The 24,284-nt window shown below is 44.1% G+C and overlaps 1 protein-coding gene across 3 annotated transcripts in view; it reads right to left on the bottom strand.

Moving 5' to 3' along the window:
- MSN (moesin) overlaps positions 1–24,284 on the bottom strand; it is an 80,380-nt gene that overhangs the window by 31,179 nt on the left and 24,917 nt on the right. The window contains exon 1 of one of the 3 annotated variants that reach the window (XM_074391801.1): positions 2,953–2,971. The exons of the other annotated variants lie outside the window; for them this stretch is intronic. The gene's annotated coding sequence lies outside the window, so the exon portion shown is untranslated. Of the gene's footprint in view, positions 1–2,952; positions 2,972–24,284 lie in introns of those variants that run through there. 3 annotated transcript variants of the gene reach the window in all.

The following is a 24,284-nucleotide window of genomic DNA, read 5'->3' as shown; positions in this document are numbered from 1 at the left end:
GCTGACTAAACAAATGGGTACCAAATAAGGGGATATCAGAGATAGAGATAGCATAGTATACACATACAAAGATGGGGACATTTGACATCTTGACATTTTTGTGCCATGAATCATTCTTGCCTGTCTAATGAAGCCTATGGACCCCTTCTCAGAATATTTGTTAACTGTATGAAATAAAGTAGATACAATAAGACAAAATTATATTGAAATAGTTATCAAAATTTAATAATATGTGTTTCTTATCACATTAAGTAATTACTTAGCACTAGGTCTTATTAGTTGGTTATTACCACTGTAATTTCAAAAGTATATTGAGCATAAATAATATTTTGAGAAATACACAATAAGTAATTGTGATATAAAAGAAATATGTACATTAGGGGCCGGGTGTGGTAGCTCATGCCTGTAATCCCAGCACTTTGGGATGCTGATGTGGGCAGATTACTTGAGGTCAAGAGTTCAAGACAAACCTGTCCAAAATGGTGAAACCCCATCTCTATTAAAAATACAAAAATCAGCCAGGTGTGGTGGTGCACATCTGTAGTCCCAGCTACTCGAGAGGCTGAGGCAGGAGAACCACTTGAACCCAGGAGGCAGAAGTTGCAGTGAGCCAAGATCACGCCACTACACTCCAGCCTGGGTGACAGACCAAGACCAAAATGTACATTAGATAGTTTCTACATAAACTTCTATGAGTTAATTAAGAAAACTAAAAAAAATGGTGGAATCCAGGAAAACACTCCACAGCCTAAGAGTTGGTAACAAAGTCATGGGTACTGCTATTACTGCTGCCTTTATTTTATTTTATTTGCCTATATTTATAATTGAACAAAAGGCTAAATTACAAATGAAAGGTTGGTAAAAAACAAATAAGCATTTTTCCTCCATCCAAATTCGTATATCCTTCCCACTTAAAATTCTATCCATGGAACTCCATAAATTCTATCCATGGAACTCCATAAACTCCTATAAATTCATTCAATTCACCCAGTATTAATGGAATACAATGTTTAAGAACTATGGTTGGAACAGAGCAGCAGAACCAGTCCCTGATCTCAAGACACTGAAAAACAGAAAAACTAAAATGTACAAGAAAGACCCTGAGCAGTGCCATAAAAGAAAAACAGAGGAAATCTTTCGTGGAAATTAGGAATCACAGTTCAAAGTAGTGTTTCCACTGATTTCCAAAGGAGAAGTTGGATTGTGGAAAAGAACGACTGTGCAGGTAGGGAGTAGAGCACTCAAATGTCTCAGGTAGAGAAAACACCATGTGTGGATGGACCAGAAAGAGGCAGGGATGCAGATGGCCCCTTTAGAAGTCAATATGTAAACCTACTCCAGGGTGAATGAGGCCTGTAAAGTGAAGAGAGGGGAGAGTCTAGGAAGGTAGGTGGAGGACACTGAAGGCTGTGCTGTGCTAGAAGGTTGGGCCCTTCTTAATCCTGTTGGCAGTGGCCAGAGCCTAGAGGTTCTGGGCAGGGGATCAGAACTGAGCTTTTTGGAAAAAAACATCCAGGAAAGAAAGTAAGTAAAGGGGAAGGGGTGGGATTCCAGGGACATATTCCAAAGCTTACGAGTTCCCTTTAATTCACAATATTGGAAATAATTTTCAAAGGAAGGAAGCCAGTGTCTTGTGCAGATCATGTCAATTATAGGTCATGCCAATCCAGCATCTTCAGGGCACTGATCAAGGGTGGAGCCCAGTGCTGGCCCAAAGTAGGTAATCAAATATCTTTTACAGAAATATTTCCTAAATTAATCAATTGGTAAAGAGGGCCCATCCTGGGTGAGGAATAAGCATGTCAGAGAGGCTAGAGTTGGCCAAGATTCCTCCCTCTTAGAGGATCACCCTGTTACAAGGGCTCTCCTAAAATCTGAAGGTGTGAGCTGAAACCCAACCAGAACCTGTTTGTCCTGAATTCCTACTCAGGGTTTCTGCCATTCCACTGTGGCTGCTTCCCCAGGGATAGCAGCCTGAGGTTTCCTGAATTTCATTGTGGAGATAAACCATTTTAGGTTTTAAAAAAATGGGAAAGAAAAACAAACACAAATGAATTCCCATTCCTATCTCCACTTAACTCAGAAGAAAATGTGAGTCCTGTTAGCAGAAATATAAACCAGTACTACCACTATGGATAACATTATGGAGGTTCTTCAAAAAACTAAAAATAGGACTACCATATGATCCAGCAATCCCACTACTAGGCATTTATCCAAAGGAAAAAAAAATCAGTATATTAAAAAGATATCTGCACCCTCATGTTTATTGCATCACTACGTCACAATAGCCAAGGTATGGAATCAACCCAAATGTCCAAAACCAGATGAATGGATAAAGAAAATGTGGCATATATACCCAATGGAATATTATTCAGCCATAAAAAAAAAAATGAAATCCTGGCCAGGTATGGTGGCTCATGCGTGTAATCCCAGAACTTTGGGAGGCTGAGGTGGGCGGATCACCTGTGGTCAGGAGTTCAAAACCAGCCTGGCTAACTTGGTGAAACCCCATCTCTACTAAAAATACAAAAATTAGCTGAATGTAGTGGCATGTGCCTGTAATCCCAGCTACTCGGAAGGCTGAGGCAGGAGAATCACTTGAACCCAGGGGGCGGAGGTTGCAGTGAACCAAAATCGTGCCACTGCACTCTAGCCTGGGCAACAAAGTGAGACCCCCATTTCAAAAAAAAAAAAAAAAGAAAAGAAAAAGAAATCCTGTCATTTGCAGCAACATGAATAAGCCTGAAGAACATTATGTTAAATGAAATAAGCCAGGCATAGAAAGTTAGACACCAGGCCAGGCACAGTGGCTCATGCCTGTAATCCCAGCACTTTGAGAGGCCAAGGCGGGCAGATCCCCTGAGGTCAGGAGTTCGAGACCAGCCTGGCCAACATGACAAAACCCCATCTCTACTAAAAATACAAAAATTAGCTGGGTGTTGTGGCACACACCTGTAATCCAAGCTACTCAGGAGGCTGAGGAAAGAGAATGGCGCTACTGCACTCCAGCCTGGGCAACAGAGTGAAACCCTGTCTCAAGAAAAGAAAAAAAATTATTAATGTTTGAGATTATGAGTATGCTAATTACCCTGATCTGATCACTATATATTGTATGTACTGCTATGTACCCCATAAATATGTACAAATTATGTATGCATTTATTATTATGTATTAAGTTTAAAAATCAAAATTAGGCTCACACCCGTAAATCTCAACACTTAGGGAGGCCAAGGTAGGAGGATAGCTTGAAGTCAGGAGCTAGAGATCAGCCTGGGCAATATAGTAAAACCATCTCTATTAAAAAAAAAATTCAAGTTAAAAAATAATAAAAATTTTAAAATTAGAAATTTTTAAAATGTAAGTCATGGGGACACGGCCGTGGGTCTATGCTCTCCTGTTTTCTCTGTATGTGTCAGAGGTAGCAGGGAGTAAGGGTAGTAACAGCTGGGGCCTGAAGGTGATAGATAGAAGTCCTGATCAAAGAAGGTCCCTTTGTTCTCTCTTAGATTAATCTGGGACCCAAGAGTGCAAGATGCGTTGCAGGCCCAGACCCACTGCCACAGAAGGCCCACTGGATGCTCATCGTTAGTGGGCACTCACGGTCTTCTTTTTGGGCCTAGACTCTGCTCTCTCCCCAAAGAGAAGACAGTGGTCTAGTGCGGGAGGAAAGAACCTGAAAATGAAGCTCCAAAAGTCAGCAGAAAATTCCCAGGCAGCCCTTCAGTTTAACAGGAATACAGGAGCTGACCTGGGTGGGGCAGCATTTCAAGATGTAGTCCCCAGCAGAGAACTGTTTATACAGCTAAATCCTTGCCTAAGCCAGGCCCTGAGGATCTAGGCACAGCATGAGGTCAAAGACTGTGTCTCAGAAGAACATTAAGGATTGAAGGAACAATAACAAAATGTCTGCATGTGTGTTTGGGGAAGGGGGAGTGTCATCCTCTCACATGCACTGGCCCTCCCACCCATTGCCCAAGAACAATAAGCCCACTGTTACTGAGCAATTCAACACAGACACTTCCCACACCAAGCACTTCGCTAAGTACAAACAATCCCATCTCGGTAGTCCACTGTCCAAAGCCTTCAACAAACCTGGATCTCTCTCATGGCCCCAGTTACCTGACCTGAGACACAAAAGTAACCAGGCCAGAAGCTCCCTCTGCCATGGCACCAGCAGCTGGGGTTCTTTGGTCTCTGGGCCTGCCAGTTTCAGATAAGTGACTTTCTCTTTGTCTGTTGTCAAGAGCACTCAGGGGAGCAGTAGCCCAGCTATAGCAAAAGGGATCGGCAATGGTTTCCCCTCACCTACCTCATGTCACTGAACTATAAAATGGCTCCTTCCTAGAAAGAAGTTTGGAGGAGTCAGAGAGAAAAGCAGAGAATAAGTCAAATAATTACAAGTAACTTGCCTGGAGCATGGACCTCCAAGCTGAGGAAGTGGACGTTACTAGCCCCACTTCATAGATGAGAAAACTGAAGTGCACAGAGGCGGGTGACAGAAGGATGGAAGTGAACACTTACTGAATGCCAACAATGTGCCAGCCTCATCATGCACAGTCTCACTTAACATCACTGAGGTCACATTTACTCAGACAACAAGTAGTGGAGGCGGGTCTTCTGGACATTCCTGGAGCTCTTTCCACAACTCCACCCACCTCTCCTGTCATGTTGTCTTCAGACGTTGCCTTGGCAACTATTTTGGCTAAGACTCAAAACATTCTGGCACATCTGGGAAGCACTGCTTGGGAAGGTCCTCTTGTCTCACTGGGGCAGAGCTTGTGAGTCAGTCCAGTTGGGTCTGAGCTTAATGGCTTCATCTCCCACCTGCCACTCCCTGATCTCCTGCAGGGGCCACCCCCACTGGGCTTTCAGCGGGGCTGCTGGTGTAGAGAGGAAGGCAAGTATAAGTGGGACAGGGGACCCAGAGGAAGGATGAGCCCTACTAAGGCAGTCCCAGAACTCTAGTATCTTCCCTGGCCAGAGAATAGTCATCACAGTGTCACCCACACTGCCTTCATCAAGTTGGAGGTTAAACTCCATTGTTTAGGCTCCAGTTCCCACCATTTCTGCTACTAAGAGTGGGGCCAACGCAAGGCAGGGCAGGTCCTGGTCTGTCTTGCCTCTATGGATGACAGCACTGCCTCAAGCAGCTATTTTCCATAAGGGGGAAAACAAGGTTTGCTTTGAATCTTTAGCCTAGGGGCCATTCTGCTCCTCCTCCTCCTCCGTCACTGACTCATTCACTTCCCAGCAAGTCAGCCCCTTCCTGTTGACTTGGAAGTGGTAACTGCTACAGTAATCTGCTCTGACCTCTTCCTGCTCATCTCCAGCTCATAAGACATGTCTGGAGTTAACCTTTCCTATGCCTGTGCCTTTTCCCAGTAACTTCTAGAAAGGAGAACAACACCCAACCTCACTCACACCTTAATGGGTTAGCAGTAGTTCTTCAACCACTCCAATTGCTCCAGAGGGAATGAGAGACAAGGGTTCCCTTTCATTTGTTTTGACCCAACCCTGTCATCCAAAGCTCTTCAAGAAGAATTTCAACTGGAAGACAAGGACATACTGGAGACTGGGTGTTACCACTCCAATTACCATATGTGTGGGGGTTGGCAATGAAAATATAACCACCTTGTCCCTGTAAGAGAAGAGCTCAAGGCAGAGGCCAAAACGGAAAGAAAAAATCAGAAACAGTGATGTCACCTTAGCCAGTTAGTTTCTTCATTAATCCAGCCTTAATTGCATGGCCTTTTGTTCAACCTCGGGCACAGGTAGAGCCCTCTTGTTTTTCTCTCCACATGTGAAAGTCAGGAAGAAAACTAGCTCTTTAGTATCTGAACCTAACTCCAGGACTTACTTCCAAAATCAGCTTAGCCAAACCATACTCCCAGGGCAAATACTCTCTAGCCCCTACTCAATCTCTCTTTCATAGGCTCTTGGGCTGTCCCACCAGCTCTTTAGCATAGCCATTCCTATTTTTACACTTCCTCATTATTTCAAACATACATCCTAGAATCTCATATGGCTTCTCCCTTCCGAACTTCTCCTTGTCCTTTAAGAAAATAAACAGTCCAGAATCCCAAACTGTCAGACCTGAAAGAGACCTCAGAGATCATTAGATTAAAACTTTGCAACATACAGCTGGGGAAACTGAGGTCCAAAGAAAGAGTGACACTGGCCCAGAGCCCTACAGATGCTAGGCAGTGTGGGAGGAGGGATTAAAAACCTGGCTTTTGAGTCCGGGCGTGGTGGCTCATGCCTATAATCCCAGAACTTTGGGAGGCTAAGGTGGGTGAATTACCTGAGGTCAGGAGTTCAAGACCAGTCTGACCAATATGGTAAAAACCTGTCTCTACTAAAAATACAAAAAATTAGCCAGGTGTGGTGGCATGTGCCTGTAGTTCCAGCTACTAGGGAGGCTGAGACAGGAGAACTGCTTGAACCTGGGAGGTGGAGGTTGCAGTGAGCTGAGATTACGCCACTGGACTCCAGCCTGGGCGACAGAGTGAGACTCCATCAAACTGACTTTTGATCTATTAGCCTATTTAGTAAGCCATAGTGCCAGCCTGGCATTTAGAAAACAGTAGATACTTCAAGTATACTATTATTGATCTAAAAAAATAAAAACTAGCTGGGCGCGGTGGCTCAAGCCTGCAATCCCAGCACTTTGGGAGGCCGAGGCAGGTGGATCATGAGGTCAAGAGATCGAGACCATCCTGGTCAACATGGTGAAACCCGTCTCTACTAAAAATACAAAAAAAATAGCTGGGCATGGTGGCGCGTGCCTGTAATCCCAGCTGCTCGGGAGGCTGAGGCAGGAGAATTGCCTGAACCCAGGAGGCGGAGGTTGCGGTGAGCCGAGATCGCACCATTGCACTCTAGCCTGGGTAACAAGAGCGAAACTCCATTTCAAAAAAAACAATAAAAAATAAAAATAAAAAATAAAAACTATGTGGAGGAGGCTGGAACAATTAGTTTCCGTGAAAAACTCCAAGCTGGCACTGCTTGGAAGTTTAGCATTAAACAGAGGGCAAGCCTAACCTTCAGGTTATGAGACAATCACCACCACTCATTCTAGGGAGACAAAGTATTTTATAACACCATGGAAGGAAAACTCAGCAAACCCTATTTCCAGAACAGTTTTCTTTGCAAAAACTTGAATAGCAACTGGTTTAGAAGGCCCCCAGTAACAGGCACACCCAAGACTCAAGCTGGGGATTGAGAAGGGCACAGAGCAGGGAAAGAGGCAGGGAATTTGAGCAATGGGTTCATATCCAGGCAGCCAAGAACAACAGATTCCTTCAACTCTCATAAACCTTCAAAGCTGCTGAAGTAAAAGGAGTACAGATCCATCATTAATAAAGTAAGTCTCCAAATGGGCAAAGCCCCTCTCTGGGGCCACACCTAGCTGGGCTTCACTCTTTAGCGTCAGTTTCCTGCTTGACCCAGCTTCCTGCCAGCAAGCTTCACAGGAAGTATTTGTAGACTGGAAACTGACCATTTTTGGCTGCCTGGAGATGCCAGCTCTGCCCAGGGTGCCAGAAGAGGGCTCTATTCCCTCCGCTTAGGAACAGACCCTAGCAATCTCCAGCATCATACCTCTGAAGCACACTGGAGCTGATCCAAACCCAAATTTGGGTTCCATCTATTGCTCATGGGATGTTAAAATTGCTGAAGCCAGGATTAGTCAAATATGCAGTTGCAGGGGGAGGCTTCTGGGCCTAATCAAAAAGCTCTGTTTCTAGCTGAGCATGGTAGCTCATGCCTGTAATCGCAGCACTTTAGGAAGATGAGTCAGGCAGATAGCTCGAGCCCAGTTGAAGACCAGCCTAGGCAAAATGGTGAAATTCTGTCTCTACAAATGTACAAAAATTAGCTGGGCATCGTGGTGTGCGCCTATAGTCACAGCTGCTAATGCTCAGGAGGCTGAGGCATGAGACTCATTTGCTTGAACACAGGAGGCAGAGGTTGCAGCGAGCTGAAATAGCACCACCGTACTCCATCCTGTGCGACAGAGAGAGATCCTGTCAAAAAAAAAAAAAAAAAAAACTCTGTTTTTAACCCCAGGGCTAGGCTAAGGTTGGCTTCCTACCTACCTTGCCAGTAAGCTAAGAACCAAACCTAGTATCTGGGGAACCCACAAAACTGGAGTCCTTGTCCTGGAAATAATGGTCTCTCAACATTTTGAGCTTTGGAGCCTTTTTGACCTTCCTCTTTCTAATACTCAGTTTCCTAATCTATAAAATGGGTCTAATAATATTAAATCTCAGCCGGGCGCGGTGGCTCAAGCCTGTAATCCCAGCACTTTGGGAGGCCGAGGCGGGTGGATCACGAGGTCGAGAGATCGAGACCATCCTGGTCAACATGGTGAAACCCCGTCTCTACTAAAAGTGCAAAAAATTAGCTGGGCATGGTGGCACGTGCCTGTAATCCCAGCTACTCAGGAGGCTGAGGCAGGAGAATTGCCTGAGCCCAGGAGGCGGAGGTTGCGGTGAGCCGAGATCGCGCCATTGCACTCCAGCCTGGATAACAAGGGCGAAACTCCGTCTCAAAAAAAAAAAAAAAAAAAAAAAAAAAAAAAAAAAAAAAATCTCACTACAGGGTTATTGGGAGATTTATGTTAAAATAATAGACATATTTGACACTGGAGGAAGAAAATAATTGAACAGTAATAATAATAATACAATAATAGACAGGAAAGTACCTGACACACCATAAGTAGAATGTGATAATTACTAACACCTCCCCTTTTAGCCATACTATGACAAGTATCCTACCTGTCAGGAATGATTTAAAACAAAAACCTGTTTCAGTACAGAGGGCTGGGGGCTGCCCAGGAAGACCTCTAAAGAGCCCTCCTAGCATAAAGGGCTTTCACTTTGGGGGAAAACTAAAAGGTGATTATGTTTCTAGTTGGCGAGACAATGTGAAACCAGGCATGACAGTTAAATACACAAATATTCCTGCATTATTTTAAATATTTTATCTCTTGAGAGGGATGGGGATTTCCATCTTGAAATACAAGAGCTCCATCTGCTTCTTGGTCCATGCATGGCCTGGGATGGTGTTAATATGACTAAAGGGATGTCTGATACAAGGGAAACACTGCAGGTAAAGAGCAACTGAAAGGCCAGGTGCAGTGGCTCATGCCTGTAATCCCAGCACTTTGGGAGGCCGAGGTAAGTAGATCAGTTGAGGCCAGGAATTCAAGACCAGCCTGGCCAACATGGTGAAACCCTGTCTCTACCAAAAATACAATAATTAGCCAGGTGTAGTGGCGTATTCCTGTAGTTCCAGCTTGAACCCAGGAGGCAGAGGTTGCAGTAAGCTGAGATCGTGCCACTGCGCTCCAGCCTGGGCAACAGAGCAAGACTCCGTCTCAAAAAAAAGTGGGGTGGGGGGCAACTGCAGAGACATCTAGGTTGCTGGGCCTGGTAAATGGCTCTCCAGGGTCGAATACAGTCCACCTCCACAAAAGATCAAGGATGCGGTCAGTTCTGCTACTGCCCTCAAATCCTCTGCACCTTGGCTTCCTTATTTGTAAAGTAGTGCAGGGATTATGCCTGCTCCTCCCTACCCAGAATCATCACTACCCACCACCACATACACCACTGTTCACTACAGTAATGTCTCTGTAGTAAGAGGAACATAGCTTTGTATTCTGAAAACCTGACCTCAAGATCCAGGTCTACCAATAAACAGTCATGAATTCTTATATTTCAACTTGTAACATGGGCATAATGATCTCAACATAACAGGAGTGCTGTGCAGTACTTAATGAGGTATATCCCCAACTTAGTTTATCATAAGATTGTGGCATTGGTCAAAAAGTCCAGACTTCCAGACACCACCCCAAGCTTACTGAAATAGACTCTACAGAGGAGATACTTGGGAATTAGCATTTTAACAAATGCTTCAGGTGATCCTTTCCATCTGAAAAGTTCAAAGAAATATCACATGACACAGATGCTGTTGAAATGAGAGAACAGGACCAGAGGTTTGGTCCTCCAAAATGCTTTCTGGCCCAGAGAGCCCTATGACAGGGACCTTGAGGTTAGCACCCAGCAAAATATATTCTGCAGGCAGGAAGAGGAGGAGACTTTGTAATTACAACCAGAATGCTAAGTGCACCACACCCTCAGGCCATTGTCCAGAATCTTCAACCATCCTCCCATCTAGCTAAGAATTAAACAGTGAGAGAAAACAAACAGTTCATATACTTCAGCAGTCAAAGCATTAGGGTCCCAATCAAAGCCCTCTTGAGTTCTCTGCCTTTTAACACTCCACATTCACTCTTTCCTGGAAAAACTTTCAGGAAAGGAGCAGACCTTAAATGAAGCTCTCCCTTTCCTTGATGCTCTGGGAACTTGAAGAACAGAAGAGGCATGATTGAGAGGATGCTGCATTTGTATACAGATGTGAGTAGGCTGGAAGGTGAGGATAGGAATCTAAGAGAGGTGTGACTAGCAATGGTGCAGTAGAACCAGCTTGCACTAGAGCTGATCATACACATCTCTTCCCAACTCCTCCATCAAGGACTGCATATTGGTAGCCTGAAATCAGCCACGGTGGGAGTATTTACACCGTGGGAACTGGCAAACAGTAAAAATCATGGATTTGTCAAAGAGTTGATTGTTAAACATTTACCAGCACACTGGACAAGAGACACATTAGAGTTGAGCATTATTAAACCTATTTTATGGATGAGGAAATTGAGTCTCAAAGAAAGGACCCAACTGCTATTTTCTAGCTACATGGCCTTGACCAAGAGCCAAGTCTGTCTAGCTAGCTACAAATCACTGGCTCTGGTTACCAGAAACCCAGAGTAGCAGGACGTCCTTACTATCAGACAAAAGGTGGTTGATCCAAAGGGCTCCCCATCAGCTAAAGGCCAAACTAGGGCACCTAATTGTGCCTGGTGCACCACCAAGGAAAATGAGGATTAAGAGTTCAGGACTGAGACACGAAGCCAACAAGAGACAGTCTCATCCCCACCAGAGGAGAGAGGCTTAAGTGAGGGAGTGTGCTAGAAAACCCCAGTAGAAACCACAGGACATTCCTAAGGTCTCTTCACAAATGGCTGACAGAGACACTGGGCTCCAGAGGTAGTCTCTGGAGCATTACAAGTTCCTAGACCTCTTAAAGCCTCGGTTTTCCTACAGGTAAAATGAGAGTAATAATGCCTACCTCACCAGAGTATTCCAAGAGTAACCTTTTTAACCATTTTTTTTTTTTTTTTTTTTTTTTTGAGACGGAGTTTCGCACTTGTTACCCAGGCTGGAGTGCAATGGCGCGATCTCGGCTCACCGCAACCTCCGCCTCCTGGGTTCAGGCAATTCTCCTGCCTCAGCCTCCTGAGTAGCTGGGATTACAGGCACGCGCCACCATGCCCAGCTAATTTTTTGTATTTTTAGTAGAGACGGGGTTTCACCATGTTGACCAGGATGGTCTCGATCTCTCGACCTCGTGATCCACCCGCCTCGGCCTCCCAAAGTGCTGGGATTACAGGCTTGAGCCACCGCGCCCGGCACCTTTTTATCCTTTACTAATAGAAAAGCACCTGGCTTGGTACCTGGCATATAGCAGATGCTTGGTAAATTTTAGTTCCTTTCTCCCGCAATCCTGTTATCCAACCCAGATTCTTCTAGGGCCTCTGGCTCATTTGTATACAATAATAATCCTAGCCCCATGTGCACAGTACTCTACAATTTAAAAGATGCTTACCCATATGCATTATCTCACTGAATTAAACCCTCTAAGAAAAACACAGAGCCAAGACAAGCACCATTCTAAAGAAGGGAGAAATGGAGGTTCAGTGAGGTAAAAAGCAACATGCTCAAGTGTGAAAGAGATAGAACTAGAACCTTGATCTCCCCAACTACTAGTATTCTGGTCTTTACCTTTCCGAGTTTCTCTTATTTAAGGCTACATAAAGGTCCTTCCAAAGGCTTGCCTATTGTCATTTGTTTCATCCAATAAATTGAACAGCCTCTGGACTTCACCTCTGTCTTAGGGTGCTACAGAAGAGGCTCTCTTTGGGACAGGAGAGCATTGGTACACAGGGAGGGAACAGTCCTTGTGGTAGAAGCCACATCATTAACTAAGAGCAACCAGCTATGAATGGTGGTTCACAGATTGGGTTTGAGTCTGGTCCCAGTAAACTTGGGATACTCCCTTGCCCCTATAGGTCTGACTGTTCCCAACTGTAATGGCTGGGTTTTGCTCAATGGTTTTTACTTTTTTACTTTTTTCTTTTTTGAGACGGAGTTTCGCTCTTGTTGCTCAGGCTGGAGTGCAATGGCGTGATCTCAGCTCATTGCAACCTCTGCCTCCCAGATTCAAGCGATTCTCCTACTTCAGCATCCTGAGTAGCTGGGATTACAGGCATGCACCATCACGCCTGACTAATTTTGTATTTTTAGAGATGGGGTTTCTCCATGTTGGTCAGGCTGGTCTCAAACTCCCAACCTCAGGTGATCCGCCCGCCTTGGCCTCCCAAAGTGCTGGGATTACAGGCGTGAGCCACCGTGCCCGGCCAACTTTATTACATTTTTAACAGCTTCCTGACTCCTCAAACTCCCAAACAGAAAATCACACAAAACTTCAAAATATGAAGTACATAAAAGTAGAGCTGTTCTGATTGAAGGGAGGCTGCAGCTCACCAGGTAGCTGAGCCAAACAATTTGTAACCCTCTGGATTAGCAGCTTGAGGGGAGGGAGAGAGCTCTAGGTCTGGTCTTCTAGAATTCTACTCATCCTAGCTTTGCCACTGATTCCCTATAGGATTTATATGACTTTCTGGGCTTCAGTTTCCCCACCCATAATGTGAAGTAGTTGGACTAGCTGGCTTCTAAAGGCCCTTTCCACATTGTGATTTCAGGAAAAGAGTGTCCAACTATTCCCACAGTAGAACACTGTGGAGAGAGACCAGCATGAGCAAAGTTCCATCTCTACTCTGAAAAAAGAACTTCAGCCTCTGGTGACTCTGAACTGAACTCTTCAGGCAATTCCTCAAGCACTGGGTGGGTGGCTGGGTGGGTGGGCAGACAGGCAGGAAGGCTGGCGCCCCACCCTCTTTTGCACAGGAAGCTAGCTACATCCTCTTTTCCCCACCCCAGGCAGCACATCACCAAAGGTCCCCAGCAGAAGCAGTGGGGGCAGGGAGAAGAGAAGGATGGGGCCTGAAAGGAAGCTGAAAATGCAAATCACCTCAGCTAAGGAGCCATCTGGGGGAAGGAAAACAACTGGGGCCCTGAGAAAAAGCAGAAAAGCTGCTCATTATCTACTGGGGTCCAGCTCCCCAACAAAGCTTAGCCAAAGTGTCCTGAAGCCACAGGCTGTCATAAAGAATCACAAGGCATAGGTTGGTATGGTGAGCATCCTGTGCCCATTCACTCCACCTCACTGAGTTTCTACAGACCAAAGAGCTGGGCCTCTTACACAAGGTGTTTCTCAGGTTCAGTCTTCCTTAGGGTAAGAACAGACACGCCATGGGCGAGGGTAAGGTATACACATGATTGAACAATCAAGAATACAGGAGATCTTCATGCCTCTTAAAGCCAAGGAGGCAAGCACTAATCCTCCTGGCCTTACCATCAGCCCATTTTCCGGTGCCCGCCCCCATACCCTGTGACTGGGGCCCAGCCCTCCCCACATCCTGTTCTCAGAGAACACGTGGCTGCCCAGGGAAAGATAATGTCATTACCGTACTTCCCCTCTATACAGGAGGCTTTGGTTGACTGGGGAGGGAGCTGGACTTTTCTGTCTGACCAGACTGAATAATCTACAGTAAATATCCCAGTTTCACAGAATGGGACAGGAAGGGTACTAGGTAACACTAGGAGCACCTTCTAAATTGGAGGATCCATGCCTACAGATAGATGATGATGGTTCAAAGCACTTCTGGAAAAATAAATTTTCTGGAAAAACACAAATTGACAATTTATATTACATTTGGAGACTGGAAGATGACATGCCAATGTTCTTCCTTGATTAATGAACCAAGAAATGCAAAAATACAATAAAATTGTATTTTAAAAAAGGTCCCAAGTGTCATTCAAGTCTCACTACACATGAGTTTTAGATGCCAGCATTGGTATTCCTGCTAAAAGCACCCTGATTTAAATGGGCCTAGAGTGGTTTTGGCCACTTTGAAAAAGAAAATGATCTCAGGCCCATAGGAAGGTCCCCGACAAACTCAAAGAGGAAGAGGCAGCCAGGAGGTATCACAGCTTGAACCTACTCATTGTTGAAACTTCCTTCACTCCTCTCTAACCAGCTCAGACTCCCTGTCTCCTCCTTGTCTTCCCTTCCCACCCTGTAAATATAGCAAAGAATGTGGCTGAACATCCATGTGAATATTCAGGGAGGGCCTCCTTACTCATCCAGTGTGAGAAATTGGAAGACAGATGACATTTCACAGCACTGCCTCACTACTAAGTGCAGACCTTCAGTGCAGCATGATCCTTGGTTGGGCTTGTATGGGGGACTTTGGCTAGCTACCCCTAAGCAGGATGTCCTCAGTCCTACCCAGCCTGGTGTTCCCCTACACCTAATCCATTTCTCATCCACATTAGGGAACAAGGTTTATCACATAGGCCTTAAGAAAATACCTACTCTCAAAAATACGTACCTCCAGTGAATGTGCTGAAGGTTAAAAGGTGGCTTCATAACCTGCCACAAGTGTATTTGTTTATAGCCAATAGCTCACAGCCTTCATTTTTGTCATGACCACCTTCCTGGAAGCAGAGGTACAGAGAACTCAAAGAATGCTCTTGGGATCTATGGATCTATGATTGTTTTGGAAAAGTCCCTTGGTGGCAAGGGTTGATAAGAGACCACATGGCATCCAGCTTATTAGTTTTGGTCCCTATGTAGCTTGAGATAACTTCTCTAAAAGCTGGCTTTGTTTTTTCGAGTTGATAAAGCCACATCTTTCTCTCCAAACCACAAGGTCGGCTAACAATTTACTGAGACCAGTAAAAACGATTTAACCTATCCTGCAATAATACAAGGGTTTTTAGCACCCCTACCCCCACAAACATATAATCTTCACACCCCTCAATGCTGAGGTGAGCAAGCATGAACCCACCTAACCCCCCACACAGATATTCATATCAGTTCTTTGGAGAGAATAAAAATCATACCCCCAGCCCCCAATGTTTGGTCTAGTTTTTTCAGACAACAGTAAAGAGGCCAACCAGAATATCTATGGAAATCACCTAGAAGCCTTCCTAATGGCCAAGGCAACATACATTGTTCCATAATCCAAAGCAAACCCTAAAAATCTACAATTCTAGTAAGATCTGGAAAAATAAGTAAAGCTACCTCTTACCTACCACAGGTGTTTCATAAAGAACTCATATCACTAACACAGACATATGTATACACATACAGGTTCCATACACCACCACGTTATCAGACACCCAATATGGATCGGACCAGGATTTGAAATTGTGTGTGTGTGTTTATGTGTGTGCGTGTGTGTGTGTGTGTGTGTGTGTTTGTGTGTGAAAATGAGCAAGAATCTGAGAACATTTTTTGTCAGATGGAGGCAATATGCAGATAAATGAATGAGAAATTACCATTCTATACAGCAAGAGCAGAGACAGAAGTAATCAAAGTGGACTGTGGAAACACAAGCAAGAGGCATCTAGGCCATAATGGGAAAGGTAAAGAGACAAGGAGAGGTGAGAAGGCAGAAGGTTTCTTGAGATAGAGCTGACCTTTCCTAAAGGAAAAATGAGATGGTCACAGGAAAAAGATTAAAGGGAAAAGGAGCCTCATGGTGTTCTAGGTAGAGAGACCATAGTGGTTGAGTCTCCCAGGCCTAGTAGCCTGGAGCTGGGTGGACATCTACCATCCTAGGTGTGTTTGAAGAAGGCAGGCACAGCAGCAGGGAGAAGAAAAGGCATTCCATAGCAGCCTTGCGGTAACTCCTATTAGAATCCTGACCTTTCAGAAGAGTGACTTAAGCCTTGGCACCATATTCCTTCCACTCCAGGACTCTCAAAGACCTGGCATGAATGGGTATGGGTGCCCAAATAGGCATGCACTCCCATAAATACACAAAAGCTAACATAGTACAAAGGATGTATAGGCTACAGATGAAGCCAGGAATGCCTCCCTCTCTGGGTAAGCCTATCACTAGAACTATACTAGTATCACCGTTACAACTCCAGTTTCAGTGTCTTGCTCCAAAAGTAGCTAAAGTTCCCTCTGTCCAGGCATGGTCCCATAAGAACACAAACACACGTTCTCAAAAAAACAGGTTTAATTTTAGGAGGCTCAACAAAACCAGGGATGAAGTATGAGGGAATGAACAGAAAATGCTGGCCCCAACTCTGAGATCTCCTGTTGAGTACAGCTTTGGATTTTTGTGTTTGTTTTTTCAAATCTCACTAATTACTATCAACAGGAGTTGTGTACTTTCTAGATTTGGGGCTAACTTTCTAGATTTGGGGCTGTCTGCACTGAAAAGCTAAGTTTTACAAAGTTAAAGTGAACCAGAGGAAAGCATCATCTATCAAGTTCTTTTCATTCCAAGGATACAATTTTAATTCTAACCCTAGGTGACCACAGACCCCAAGTGTATATGAAAGGAGACAGAACAGTTTGGTTAGTAACCACATATTAGTTAGTAACCAGCATGGAAGGTATTTATGATTGGCTACAAGAAGCAGGATTCAGAGGCCTACAATATGTAAGACTCAGGAAAAAGGTAACTATAAAGAAGTCATGAGTATCTAGGAAATAGGTATATAATAAATTCACACTCTAAGGCATAGACTAGTAGAGACTGGCAAGCTATATGTGTAAGCCACATATGGTCTCTGTTGCACATTCTTTTTTCTTTAAAAAAAAAAAATGCTGGCAAGGCGGGTGGATCATCTGAGGTTAGGAGTTTGAGACCAACCGGGCCAACATGGTGAAACCTCGTCCCTACTAAAAATACAAAAATTAGCTGGGTATGGTGGCAGGTGCCTGTAACTCAGGAGGCTGAGACAGGAGAATCACTTGAATCCGAGAGGCGGAAGTTGCAATGAGCCGAGATTGCCCCATTGCACTCCAGCTGGGGCAACAAGAGTGAAACCCCATCTCAAAAAAACAAAACAAAACAAAAAAATGCTCCTAAAAACGTAAAATCTATTATTACAATATATATAAAAACTGGTCCCACAGGCAAGTTCACCAATTCCTAGACTAAACTAAATATTTGTACCTGATAACTCCACTAACTCTCTGCAAGGCCTCAACCCTGGATAAATATCTCTTTTCACATTCTACTTTCTCTAAAAGATGGGCAGCAAGGGTTTTATCTGAAAGCGGGCCAAAGATAACTGGCCCACATACCAATTAATCATACATAGTCTCCTACACCCTTCCTACACAAAGACATTGGCAGAAAAAATAGATAATAAGTTTAGACCACTAACCATCTTCCCCAAAAATCCATTCACACATTAGAAAGGCCCTGGGCCAAGCTAATCCCAATAGAAGGCCCCAGGCCAGTGGCTGAGTCATAAACTACCTGACTCCCGGGCCTCTGGCTCATATCCCTAACCTTAGAGAGCAAGAGGTATTCATGAAGAAGAAAGAAAGAAGCAAGAAGAGAATACCTCCCAGCTAGTCGATTAAGGGCTCAAGAAGCAAAGGGACATGTGTGGCTTGCTTCTCTCCCTATTCCTTTGGAAAATGTTTGGAGAATAAAAGGAAATCAAGCTAGAGATGCCAAACTCAATGGAGGTGAGAGGCTAAGAATGAAAGCAGGCCACCACAGAGCTCCAAGGCTAATGACTTCCATTAGTGGCCAACACTGTACTAAGGCCTTTCTCCTCTGGATAGGTCTAGGATGCTCATGATCTGGTTGACCCTTCTTTCAAAGGTGGTAGGAAGAAACAACCATTCAGGAGTGCCCGCCTTCTAACCTCTAAGTGCCCGCCTTCTAACCTCTAAGACCCCTTGGCTCTTCACACTTGTTCCACCTATAGAAAAAGAAAAGAGCCAGGCGCAGTGGCTCATGCCTGTAATCCCAGCACTTTGGGAGGCCGAGGTGGGTGGATTACCTAAGGTCAGGCATTTGAGAACAGCCTGGCCGGCATGGTGAAACCCCATCCCTACTAAAAATACAAAAAATTAGCCAGGTGTGGTGACCAGCGCCTGTAATCTCAGCTACTTGGAAGGCTGAGGCAGGAGAATCACTTCAACCTGGGAGACGGGAGGTTGCAGTGAGCTGAGATGGCCGAGATAGCACCATTGCACTCCAGCCTGGGCAACAAGAGCAAAACTCCATCTCAAAAAAAAAAAAAAGAACATCTACATGTGAAAGTGTATACACCTTACAAGTTAACTACTATGAAGAACTATGAGTGGAATTCTGGATACGAGGGGTGCCATAGACAGCCAACCCATAGATGCAGCCCTTCCTTTCCTCCCCCATTAGCTTCCACAGTCTTCAGCCAGGAGATAGAGGGCTTCTAGGAAATCTAATCCAACTCAAGGGAGAGAATAAGAGAAAAAAATGTCCTTACCCTGCAAAGTGTGCGGGTATTTTACTCTGCACTGGGAATTTAGAGACTATGACAAGTACTACTTCAAGGGGTTCCCCATCTAGTAGGAAAAAGACATAATTCTTGGACCCCACAGAATGAAGTGTGTACTACAGCCACCCTAAATCTCCCAGTCACTTTTCTCTCCTAAGAAAAGTTCGTTTTGACACTGTTAAGAGAAAAGGTACCCTAAGTGTCCTACTCATCTGCTTGCTTTTCTCCATTAAGCACCTTCCCATCCCCCTAGGAAGGACTTGGAACAAAGCCCCCTTTCCTACTATAGAAGGAGCTCATTCTCAATCAGAATACTACATATAAAATAGAGGAAAAATAATCAAAGACCATACTGTGATATGGTGTGCCCAGACATGTGGGAGAGCTTGATGCACTCTGAAAGGATAGGAACAGTAGGGGCTGGGGCCAAGGAGAGGCTGCTCTATGGTTGGGCTCACTCCCTAATCAAGTGTAAAGGCCATCCAGCTGAAGCAGGAAGCAAACAACAAGCAGTCCTCAGTTCCCAAGCACGAGACACAAATCTTGGACACTGAGACAGGGCCTCAGCCCTGCAAGTCCACATGGATCTGAGGAGAAAAGTCACCAGGTCCTTAAGCTCACCAACTCCTTGTAATGTTACCACTAACTAAATGTCTTGATGCCCACAGCATTACTCACCTCCTATCCTGTTCCAGGCTTCCTCTTTCCCCCAACCACTGGTCTGCACATGCCCAGACAGTGGACTCACTCTCTAAAAAGGGCTGCTCACCTCCCTTGGGTGCAATTAGTTAACCCCACCTCTTCCTTCAGCACTTGTGGGTTGGGGGTCATAACAACTATCTCCTCCTGGACCTCTGACCAAGTTTACAGGATGCCCAATTGAGTTGTTAGAAGAGTTCAAAGAACCAGGACAAAGCATTAGCTCAGAGCTCAGATAATCTGTATCCATGCCATATTAGCATAGGCACAGGCCTCTCCTTTCTCTGGTTCAGTTTTGTCACATGTAGCAAGGAGAGGCTTCTATTAGAGATGCGGTAAGCAATCTTTGCCCAATGTTAGAATTCCCTGTGGGAGTGCTTAGAAAATACTGATTCCCAAAGCTTTAATCCAGAACAATTAATCAGAGTCTACACATGCTCCTATAAACTGGTCAAAATCAATTCCACAGGCAAGCTGGACTTCCCCAGGCACACCCTAGCCAAGGTGGATCAGAATGCAAGGAGCCTAGATGACTCCATGCATAACTCATCCCCCTACTATAAGAAGGGCAGCTCTAACAGTCAACATTCAGCTTCATTCTGGTCTCCTAGGGTTATGAGTTCAAATTTCTCCCTTTTACCAAACCTTGCTTCAAGTCCACAAGAAAAAAAAAATTAGGAGGAGGATCCAAGATGGCTGAATACGAACAGCTCCGGAGTGCACTTCCCAGAGAGAACAGCATAGAGGGTGAGTGCCCACTGCATTTCCAAACAAGTTTTCACTGCCCACAGACCAGGAGATTCCTGGACCAAAAAGTACCATGAGTTTTCAGCCCAGTGGTGTCAGCCAGTTTCAGGATGGCACACAGAAAGTCACACAAGTCTGAGTGGCTGTTTCAACTGGTGCCTGGAACACCTGGGAGACAGAGCTACCCATTGAACTGAAAGGGAGGGGGCAGAGACAGGGAGACAGGTGACCTGGCTTGGCAGGTACCACCCCCACGAAACAAGCAATCTGAAACTCTCTGGATTGAGAGTTTCACAGCAAGTGCAGCGGGACCCAGGATGGTCCAGCTCAGTGGGGGGAAGGGCTACCACCACTACTGAGGCAGTTCACACAGCAGCTGGGCAGAGCCTGCAGCAGCTCATCAACACCTCTACTAGCAGACTGTGACTAGACTACTCCATGTACGGCAGAGCATCTATGAAAAGAGGCAGCAGCACGACAGGAACTTATAAATAAAGCTGACCTTCCTAGGACAGAGGACCTGGGAAAAGAGGCGGTTATGAGTTCAGCTGCAGCAGACTTAAAGGTACTTGCCCAGCAGCTCTGCATGGAACAACGGAGCTCCCAGCACAGCACTTGAACTCTTATAAGGGACAGACTGTCTCCTCAAGCAACTCCCTGACTCCCTATACCCAAAGAGACACCTCATAAAGGAGAGCTCAGGCTGACATTGGACAGGTACCCTTCTGGGACAAGGATAGCAGAGGAAGAAACTGGAACCAACCCTTACTGTTCTGCAGCCCCCACAGGTGATCCCCAGGCGAGTGGGGTCTAGAGTGGGCTGTCAGCAGACCTGCAGCAGAGGGGCCTGTTAGAAGGAAAACTAAGAAGCAGAAAGAAATAGCTTCAACATCAACAAAAAGGACATCCACTCAGAGAGCCCTACCAAAAGTCACCAATTACAAAGATCACAAGTAGATAAAGTCATTAAGATGGGAAGAGACCAGTGCAAAAAGGAAGAAAACACCAAAAACCAGAATGCCTCCCCTCCTCCAAGAGATCACGACTCCTCACCAGCTAGGGATCAAAGATGGATGGAGAACGAATCTGATGAATTGACAGAAAAAGGCTTCAGAAGGTGAGTAATAACAAACTTCTCAGAGCTAAAAGAACATATTCTAACCCAAGGCAAAGAAACTAAGAACTTAGGAAAAAGGTTAGATCAGATGCAAACTAGAATAAACAGCTTAGAAAAGAATATAAATGACTTGATGGAGCTGAAAAACACAGCACGAGAACTTCACGAAGCGTACATAAGTTTCAATAGCTGAATTGACCAAGCAGAAGAAAGGAGATCAGCAATTGAAGATCAACTCAATGAAATAAAATGAGAAGGCAAGAATAGAGAAAAAAGAGTGTAAAGAAATAAACAAAGCCTCCAAGAAAAATGGGATTATGAGAAAAGACCTCATCTACGTTTGATAGGTGTACCTGAATCTGATGGACAGAATGAATCCAAGCTGGAAAACACTCTTCAGGATATTATCCAGGAGAACTTCCCCAACCTAGAAAGGCAGGCCAACACTCAAGTCCATGAAATACAGAGAACACTACAAAGACAGTCCTCAAGAAGAACAACCCCAAGACACATAATCGTCAGATTCACCAGGGTTGAAATGATGGAAAAAATGCTAAGTGCAGCAAGAGAGAAAGGTCGGGTTACCCACAAAGGGAAGCCCATCAGACTCAGGGCAGATCTCTCAGCAGAAACCCTACAAGCCAGAAGAGAGTGGGGGCCAATATTCAACATCTTTAAAGAAAAGAACTTTAAGCCTATAATTTAATATCCAGACAATCTAAGCTTCATAAGTGAAGGAGAAAGAAAATCCTTCATGGACAAGAAATTGCTGAGAGATTTCGTCACCACCAGGCCTGCCTTACAAGAGCTCCTGAAAGAAGCACTAAACAAGGAAAGGAACAACCAGTACCAACCACTCCAAAAAACGTACCAAATGGTACCATTGACACAATAAAGAAAATGTGTCAACTAACGGGCAAAACATCCAGCTAGCATCAAAATGGCAGTATCAAATTCACACATAACAATATTAACCTCCAATGGAAATGGACTAAATGCCCCAATCAAAAGACACAGACAGGCAAATTGGATAAAAAGTCAAAACCCATTGGTGTGCTGTATTCAGGAAACCCATCTGACAAGCAAGGACACACATAGGCTAAAACTAAAGGGCTGGAGGAAGATTTATCAAGCAAATAGAGAGCGAAAAAAAAAAAAAAAGCAGGAGGTGCAATCCTAGTCTCTGATAAAATAGACTTTAAACCAACAAAGATCAAAAGAGACAAAGGCCATTACATAAGGGTAAAAGGATCAACACATCAAGAGGAACTAATGATCCTAAATATATATGCACCCAATACATGAGGACCCAGGTACATAAAGCAAGTTCTTAATGACCTACAAAGAGATATAGACTCTCACACAATAATAGTGGAAGACTTTAACACTCCACTGTCAATATTAGACAGATCAACGAGACAGAAAGTTAACAAGGATATCCAGGACTTGAACTCAGATCTGGACCAGGCAGACCTAATAAGATATCTACAGAAATCTCCACCCCAAATCCACAGAATATACATTCTTCTCAGCACCATATCACACCTACTCTAAAATTGATGACATAATTGGAAGTAAATCACTCCTCAGCAAATGCAAAAGAATGGAAATCATAACAGTCTCTCAGAAAATAGTGCAATCAAATTAGAACTCAGAATTAAGAAACTAACTCAGAACCACACAACTTCATGGAAACTGAACAACTGACTCCTGAATGTCAACTGGATAAACAATGAAATGAAGGCAGAAATAAAGATGTTTTTTGAAACCAACGAGAACAAAGACACAACATAGCAGAATCTCTGGGACACATTTAAAGCAATGTCTAGAGGGAAATTTATAGCAAAAGTGCCCACCAGAGAAGCGAGGGAAGATCAAACAAAAATTGATATCCTATCATCGAAATTGAAAGAGCTAGAGGAGCAAGACAAAAAAAAAAAATACTCAAAAGCTAGCAGAAGACAAGAAATAACTAAGATCAGAACAAAAATGAAGGAGATAGAGACACAAAAAATCCTTCAAAAAAATCAATAAATCAGGAGCTGGTTTTTTGAAAAGATCAACAAAATACATAGACCACTAGCCAAATTAATAAAAAAGAAAAGGGAGAAGAATCAAATAGATGCAATAAAAAACGATAAAGAGGATATCACCACTAACTACACAGAAACACAAACTACAAACAACTCTATGCACATAAACTGTAAACCTGGAAGAAATGGATAAATTCCTGGACACTTGCACCCTCCCAAGCCTAAACCAGGAATAAGCTGAAACCTTGAACAGACCAATAACAAGGGCTGACGTTAAGGCAGCAATGAATAGCCTATCAACCAAAATAAGTCCAGGTCCAGACAGGTTCACAACAGAATTATACGAGATGTACAAAGAGGAGCTGGTACCATTCCTTCTGAAACTATTCCAAATAATCCATAAAGAGGGAATCCTTCCCAAATCATTTTATGAGACCAACATCATCCTGATACCAAAACCCAGCAGAGACTCAGCAAGAAAAGAAAACTTCAGGCCAGTATCCATGATGAACATAGATGCAAAAATCTTCAATAAAATACTGGCAAGCCGATTGCAACAGCTCATCAAAAAGTTTATCCACCATGATCAAGTAGGATTCACCCTGGGGATGCAAGGCTGGTTCAACATATGCAAGTGTATAAACATAATTCACCACATAAACAGAACCAAAGACAAACACATGATTATCTCAATTGATGCAGAGAAGGCCTTTGACAAAATTCAACAGCCCTTTATGCTAAAAACCCTCAATAAACTAAGTATTGATGAAACTTATCTCAAAATAATAAAAGCTATTTACGACAAACCAACAGCCAATATCATACTGAATGGGCAAAAACTGGAAGCATTCCCTTTGAAATCTGGCACTAGACAAGGATGCCCTCTCTAGAAATAAAGAGTATTCAATTAGGAAAGGAGGAAGTCAAATTGTCTCTATTTGCAGACGACATGATTGTATATCTAGAAGACCCCATCGTCTCACCCAAAATCGCCTGAAACTGATAAGCAACTTCAGCAAAGTCTCAGGATACAGAATCAATGTGCAGAAATTACAAGCATTTATATACACCAATAACAGACTAACAGAGAGCCAAATCATGAGCCAACTCCCATTCACAATTGCTAGAAAGAAAATAAAGTACCTA

The sequence above is a fragment of the Saimiri boliviensis genome, chromosome X, assembly GCF_048565385.1.
Source record: "Saimiri boliviensis isolate mSaiBol1 chromosome X, mSaiBol1.pri, whole genome shotgun sequence".
Taxonomy (NCBI): domain Eukaryota; kingdom Metazoa; phylum Chordata; class Mammalia; order Primates; family Cebidae; genus Saimiri; species Saimiri boliviensis.
This window is presented reverse-complemented; position numbering and strand designations above follow the sequence as displayed.